Source organism: Papaver somniferum, unplaced genomic scaffold (genome assembly GCF_003573695.1).
Source record: "Papaver somniferum cultivar HN1 unplaced genomic scaffold, ASM357369v1 unplaced-scaffold_10, whole genome shotgun sequence".
In the NCBI taxonomy this organism is placed as follows: Eukaryota; Viridiplantae; Streptophyta; class Magnoliopsida; order Ranunculales; family Papaveraceae; genus Papaver; species Papaver somniferum.
Window position 1 is genome coordinate 8,742,783 of NW_020618825.1, and position 8,269 is coordinate 8,751,051.

Genomic DNA, 8,269 nt, shown 5'->3' on the forward strand with positions numbered 1-8,269 from the left:
GTCTAACAATTACTTATAGTAGTTCTTGAGAGATTGATCTAAGGACCTGACAAAGGAGTTTATTGGTTAAACGCAAGAGCCTTTGTCAAACTCATATCACGTTATTTGAAAATAGTTGTTACCAAACATATTTTCTGTTCCTTTACTGTTTGGAATACGAATCAAAGGAATTGTTCCAAGTGCGTGACTTATTTACAAGTTGGAGGCGCATGGATACTGAGGGAACTAGGTGAAATATAGGTTTAGTTGCTTCGTTTCAACTATACGAAGTTGGTTTGATTTTGTATAGCTTCTTAATTCTCAGAGTATCCAATTCTGGACTAGGTCCCAAGGTTTTTCTGCATTTGCGGTTTCCTCGTTAACAAAATCTTGCTGTGTCTTTTACGTTTCTATTTCCACAATTATAATTTTTTTATTATGATTAGAAGTAAAATACACAAATTTTAAGTCCGAACCTATTATCAAGTAAACATACTTCGTTGTTGTATTGTCTCGATCTCGTATCCATAGACGATCACACAAAGTGTGAACCGATTAATTGTATTGTATCGACTCAGTCCATAGACAATCACTTTCGGAAGAGGACTTATAGATGGAAATTTTTTAGATTGAGGTATATTTGGGTACCCTCGTCTTTTCAATTGGTATCAGAGCAGGCAAACACAAAATGATCTAACAATCTGTGTTCGGTGCGATCCATCCTATACTAAAATGAATCTAATGAATGATTCAATTAACGTAATGCAAGAGTATGAATACTCAAATGTTAAAGATGTTCCTATTTTGTTAACTCATGATCCAGGAGTTACGAAAATTGAGAGAAAATATGAATCTATCTCTGATGGAAAAGAAGATGCTAATAAAGAGTCGGTAAAACTCCTAAAGCCAATCAAATATCTGTCTACAAGATTGATGATATTAAAGAAGAGTCAAATCTTCTTAAACGTGAGATCAGAGATAAATATGTTCAACTAAATCTGTTATCCAAAGAAAATATGGATCTCACTGTCAAACTAGAAGCTCTGGGTAAATCTCTTACTCTTGATTATAAGAGAATCATCCTATGATTCTGATTAATGATGCTGTTTTAAAGGAAACAAAAAGTCCTAGTTCGATTTTTGAAGATTGTGATAATCTTGTCACAAAGGAAACAAAGGAAACTGATGATCAAACGAAATCTTGTCCCTAGGAAACTTTGAAGCGATTCCGTGTAAGAAATAAGGAATACAACTTTTAGTCACTTGACACGAAACTTTCTCTTCTTCAAAAAATGGTGGTAAAAGTATTGAAAGAAGTTTCTTGTCTTAAAAAATTGAATGACCATTCCTCAGTAGAAAGACAGATCATATCACTACCCGATAAGATCAACTCAAAAGAATCAGAGCAAAGAGTTGATAATCGCCTCTGGAAAAAGGTTCATCCTCACACATATCGAAACAACTCGTGTTTTGATAAATAACAACTCCAGAAAAAAGGGAAAGAAAGAATCTTTGCTAAAAGAAACAATCAGGAATTTCCGATAATTGTTTCAGACAATCTTACTGCTGTGCATCATAAGGAAATCCTTAGAATGAGAAAATCTTTTGAAAGTCTCATTGATAGAATTAAGAGAGATTTAATTATCCTTGAAGATTCTCACATCAGTACATTTTCTCAACATGATCATATCTCTAGAGTTAGAAAATATCATTATTCTTTGGGAAAATATTTTGGGCAGAAATTCCCAAGGAGAAACATGAAATTTGGTTTTAATACTCGCTGTAATCTAGAAAAATCTTACTCCGTACAACTTAGTTTTATAGAATTTGTGCACTCTCATCCTCTTCCGTGCTCTTAATTATGGATTAGAAAAGCACAATAAAAAGGGAGCACATCTTTGTATAATTGTTTAATCAGAAAAATCTGTGACATTTTATGGATAACTGCGGATCCATGTCTGTCTAAAAAATGTTCATGGTTATCATGATCTTCCAAAAATAGGTTTTATTTAGAATTTTCGAACTTTAATAAACCTTCTAGCATGAGAAGTTCAGATAAAGAAAATATAATATATTCTTGTAGTATTTTCGGTATCTCCTAATATTTTCGGTCCAAAAGTTGTCTCTTCTTAAATAGAAACTATCTCATGCTTTTATTCTGAAACCCTGATCAATCCCTATTTGAATAACCGAGTATGTCTCCAATAACTCTTAGTGTCACAAAGGATAATAAGGAGGAAGCCTAAAAGGTTAAGGATTTTCAAGGAATCAATACAGAAAGAAGGAAGAAAAACTTTTCAAAAGTCATGTCTGATTATGATTCTGATAGTTTAATCGGATCTCAAGATGAGTCTTATATGTTGGCATACAATCTTCAAAATCCAACCAAAGACAAGTGGATTCGTTCTGATAGTATGCTTCACTATATTCAAGATTTTGAAGAACTGAGAACCAACATCATAACAACGGTTCAAGATTGGCTAAAAGATAAAATTGAGACAAAAGTTGATCTTGCTGTTATGAAAGTTCAAGTTGAAAAGCTTGAGAAACAAGAAGTGGTTGCAGACAAGTCTCTTGAGACATGCTTCAAAAGTTTGAACACTGAAGAAACTTCGGTGAACAACACGAGCACCACTAAAGAGTAAGTCATATGCTGTAATACTTAATCCTGAAAGATAAACTTCAATTTTTGATTTATTTCATTAATTGTATTAGGTCTATTATGAATAAAACTATCTTATTATGAATAAAATTATTGTTTTATAATTTTTCTTGTGGTAGTTTTCGGTTACATAGCCTGTGCTTGAATGATTTATCTTATTGTTATATATGTTTGTGGGATGTTTGATTTCGGTTTTATTACCTTGATATTCGATCTTATAATGTGTGAACCCTTGTGGTTTGGGTGACTTTTTGATTTAGAGGGATTAAGTTCTAGCCCATGTTGGTAGTCTTTATCAAAGGATCATGAGGGGTTCCTGTAAAAAAAATATGTGAAAAAGTCACAATATGTTGAATCTTTTGGTTTAGCATAAAATCATATGTGTTTCGAGGTTTCAACTTTTGCATCGCATAGTTAAAACCTTTCTCTGGTAAAGGTTGCTCTTTGTTGTTGTTCTTTTGTTTTGGCGGGAGGATGACAACTTCAATGGGGGAGAGTTCTAAGTGAACTTGAGTTTAATGACATATCTAAAGGGGTGAAAAGGATGCGGAATTTGAGGTAACAATCTTTTTAGTTAATTATTTTCCTTTTTAATAAAAGCATGATTTTATTTCATATGTTTATTTCTTTTGCTTAATAAAATTTAAGTACAATTCATATTTATTCCATTATTTGTGTATGGATGTTTAATTGTGATTCAATTGTTTCTGGTTAAGAAAAACTATTGTTATCTTTCGTTATTGTTTACAAAATTTCTGTGCAATTGCGGTACTATAATATCTATGTTTGTTTCAATTGCTTCCGGTTAAGATAAATGATTATACAAGTTAATTTATTTGGTTTGTATGGATTCTTTATGGCTTATCAAAAGTGTTTCGGGATCATTTGTTTAGTCAAAGTGATTTCTGGATAAGAGAAACTAAGCTTTTCGGATCTTAGTTAGACTTATCAAATGTGAAAGGTTTTGGTTATTTAAGCCTAACTGAATGCCTTAACAAGAATTACTAACCTAGTATTTGTCTTGTTTAAAAGTGAAAGGTCTATGTTATTTTTGAGAATAATTAGAGCCTGATGAGAAAAATATAGTTAATTCTGATATTTATTTTGGTCTTATCGAACAATCGATTGTATTTGTACAATCAGTTTAGCAAGAGAACTAAGATGCTTAGTCGATTTTTTTGATGTGCTAAACTATTAGGGAAAATTGCTTCGGGAAATTGTTTCCTAGATAACAGGTTAAAACCAAATTACTTATAGTTTTGGTTTTGATATTGGTTATCTAACACGACACCAGATTTAGTGATCAACAACGGTAACTAGCAGTTGCAAAGTGGGGTCGCAACAGTTTAGCTCGGTTACGAAAGTCGATGTTGCAGTTTTTCGCAACGGCTTCATTGCCGTTGCAAATTTTCGGTCGCAACAGTTAAAAACTGTTGCAACGTCAAAAATTCGAAACTGTTTTAAACTATTGCGAAATTAAATGGTCGCAACAGTTTGCAGCAGTTGCGAAACTGGAACTTCGCAACAGCTTGATGCAGTTGCGAAATTTTTGCAACTTCGAAAAAATAGTGGTTTTGACCGGTCAAAAACCAGATTTTGACCTGGTCAAAACCACTAGTTCCTCTGTAAAAAAATCAAGTTTCTCCAGTTTCAAAATCAAAATCAAGCTACTTGCATTCTGAAAAACTAGCAACATACGATCATTAATTACAGTTCTTTTAGAGTGAGAACATACACATTAAAATTTGTATATAACAAGTGAGAACTTGCACATTAAAATTCAATGAATAACCAAATAAGAGAACATAGCCAACACTTAACAGTTTTTTGAATAAGCTTGTGACTTGCACAACCATTTTACGTTTTTCATCACTTTACATATGACAAAGATCTAGTGCGAAAGTTGCTAAGACAGAGATGCAACTGAAAGCAAATTAAGGAAACTATTTTTAGGGTAGTATCTATCAGGTACGCAGGTTGCTGACTCTTAACAACACCAATAAAATCACAAGGAATCACGCGGCCCTGAAAGTTTCAAGAAAACTTGATCTATGATATAACTCTATTATGGCATTGGGAATAAACTAAAGCAAGCATGAGAATTTAGAAGTAACATTTAGAGAACTATGGATACGAATATCCAAATTTATCTAGTGAATTAGTGGGTAAAAGCTAATCTGCCGTTCATATATAGCTCACCAAAATAAATTTCGCCTTCCTTGGAAGAAAGAGGAACATCATAAATTGATATGCCCTTCCCTTTGCTCTTCATGCTAACCTGCAAGAGCAGTCACACCATCACATTAAGTAACTGGAGAACAACCCTGTAACACTGTCAACACATGCCTGTTGGATATGAGGAGGAAAGTTCTCTAGTGCTCGACAGTATGGCAAGATAGCCTGGAGGAACACATAGAAATTAGGAGTATTAAACAAAAAAAATTCTTAAAAATTAAAAATAACCATTAATGAACACAAGAAAAGTATAAAGTTGATTACTTGAGGCATAAAATCCCATCTGCAACATGAAATTCTACAGTTCTTCATCAGATGTTTGCAAGAATAAAAGAAACTAAAAGTAAACATGACTCGAATTATTCAGCAATATAATGAAAGTGGTTTGGTAATGCATTTATCTCCAATTTCCATTGATTTTCTTTCGACTATTCTGGTTCCGTGTAGTGTATACTCAGATCATCTCTTACTAGCCCAACCAAAAATGCTCGGATTAATTCTAAGAAGAAATATGAGCACCTAAGATTGTTCAGTCAAAATCATCTTTTACACATCATATTTATCATAACTCTTTCATCTAATTGAGAGGGACTGAGTGAGTTCAAGGTTAGAGGAAGTCTAACCGCTTCATCAAAGTTTTCTGTTTTATTATGTTTAACTTGTACGCTTAGACTCTTTGAATTCAAAAATTAAGAAAGTTCTAAAGCTCTTACACTTAAAAGAGGTTGACATCAACCATGCATCATATTAGCTTTCGAGATTACAATTACACATTTGCATCATTGAAGCAATGTCCTGCACTAAGAGTTAAATAAAAAATTAATCATATGAGCAAGTTGACAAATCTTCTGATAGTGGTAATCATGTAACCAATATAGAAAATTTAAGAACTTTGGAAAAACATGAAAACCTGATTAGATCATATGTGTCAGATAGGGAACTAATAAATAAATAAAAGTCTAAAACTCCAATTCCCAAATATATATTGACCGTCAAATGTAGACATACCTCATCAGCAATCATAGAAATGAGTGCTTAGAAGCAGTTCCTCTATCGCCATCATACATACACATCAATATACTACAAATTATCCCTCTCTAGCATGCAATTCAGTTCATCATGTTCAAGTCCGAGAACAACACTTACAAAGAAATCAAATTCAATTGTCGGTATTCTTTATTCAAGTCTTTTTCAAGGTTATAATACTGTAATCACTTCAGTTAAAGACACTGAATTCTATCCTTTGTGTTATAAGTGCACTTTGTAACTCTAACCTTTTTCAAAATTATAGTTGATGAGTAATCTCATACTAAAAGCTAAATCTTAAACTGTTTAGAAGTCTATCCATTTCCTAATAGTTTCATTTCCTTTCGTGATTCCATCCAGTACAACCTCAAACTGATTGTGTTTATGCAATTGCTACATTGTTACTCTAATGACAAATCTAAAACATTGGCTAAAGTGAAGTTTCTGAGCTACTTCAATATCGTACTTCAGATTCCTAAACTGTGAATCACAATACAAAATTGTCAATCAAAGTAACCTCTCTAGAAATGACTAAAAACTATCGACCCAAGATAAATACCATCTGATAATAGCATTCCAAAACCCAATTGACATATTGAAAAAAATAACCAAAGGTAAGTTAATCCAAGACAATTAGAGTGTGATAATTACCTTGAGCTCAAGTTTCTCTATAAATTACTCCAAAAGCACTTTCACCCAACTTAATACACAACATAAAATCATCCTGCACAATTAAAACACAGATAACACAGAAATTACAAACTTCATAGTAATGACTGAATTTAGAAGCTTTAGACAATCAAATCAAAATAATGTAAAATATGCAAATTTAGACCCCTAAACCGAGCCCCTAAGCTTAAGGAGCATCTTTGACCCCAGAAGGTGGGTAAGCATCAATGTTATTATCTGCCTATGCTCTCGAAGAAATATGAGAAGCACAGCATCACATACATTCTGCAAACCAAAATGAAATCAAAAAGTGTAAAGGTCCCCTCTAACATAGTAGAAATGAAATACTAACAATTAAAAGTAAAATAAAACCACTAGGGCCAGTATCCTAACCAGAAAAGGCATGAATGTCTTAGCACGTAGTACTACATTACTCACAACTGAAAACCTGTTAATGAAAGAGTTATTAGCCCCCATAATTTTTTCGGAAGATGAGTTGACAAGGTTGGTGACATCATTTATCCCATCATTTCCCATTATTGACCATCTCTCATCAGTAAAGCAATTGAGAGCTTAATTAGAACCATGTTTAGGTTGAAGATTAGATTGATCAGTTCCTCAAATTAAAAGACTATAAAAATGTATGGACAACAAAATATTTGACATTACATGATTGTGACACAACTGATACATTAATTCATTTTTGTAAAGGAAGAATAAGCAAACCTTATCGGATCGTTGAGCCGACAAAACTTCTGGAAAATGTCTACATAGAGGAAAAGAGAATGCTTCATTAGTGTCTGCAAAATGTCTTGCAACAAGAAATCAACGATCCTGTGTTCTTTGATGGTCACCAAGTGAACCTACAAATATAAAGATACGCAACATGGGAGACGGAATACCTAAGCCTTATACTAAAGCCATACTTGTGAAAGTGAACCTTCATGAGAACATAAACCATAGAAATTCAGTGAAACATCATATGGTAAGACGAGGTAATTCAGGTGCATAACACCAACCATTTTTTATGCCATCTCGGGAAAAAAAAACGAAAATTATAACCTTATCGCAGTTTGCTAACTTATAGTGAAGGTATTTTTAAAAATAGGATAAGTTTACCATGAAGATAGGAGTTAGTTTACCATATCTGGGGTTGAAGTACTTGAAGTTACAACTGTAATGACAAGACCCTCCACTAGATAATTTTTCATAACCAACTCACTATGATGTTACAATATCAAGAGACAAAACATATTAACTAGAGAATCCAAAACCATACATGACCAAAACCATCTACCATAAATGCAATTACATCCCAATTCCCCTGTATCCCACTTCATACCCTTCCTATGCACGAAAGTTCTATCATGAATGCCATAAAAGTAGTAGCAGTGAATAAATTTAAAGTTGCTTACAAATGAACATAAGATGAAACACATAGTGAAGATCAGGGAGTGACAAGTATATCAGGATACTATCTAAACACAATGATCTGTCAATTTCTATCGAATTGATTGCACGGGATGTATGAAACAACTACTAGATTCTAACAATAACTATTTCATACATGAAAAAATAAAGTCCAGTTTTACCATAGTGTTCCATACCTAGAATAGTTTCAAAACTTGGAAAAAGACTATTAAATAACAAAGAAACAAGTCATATTAACTAACCATTCAGACTGCTTTTAGCAAATAAG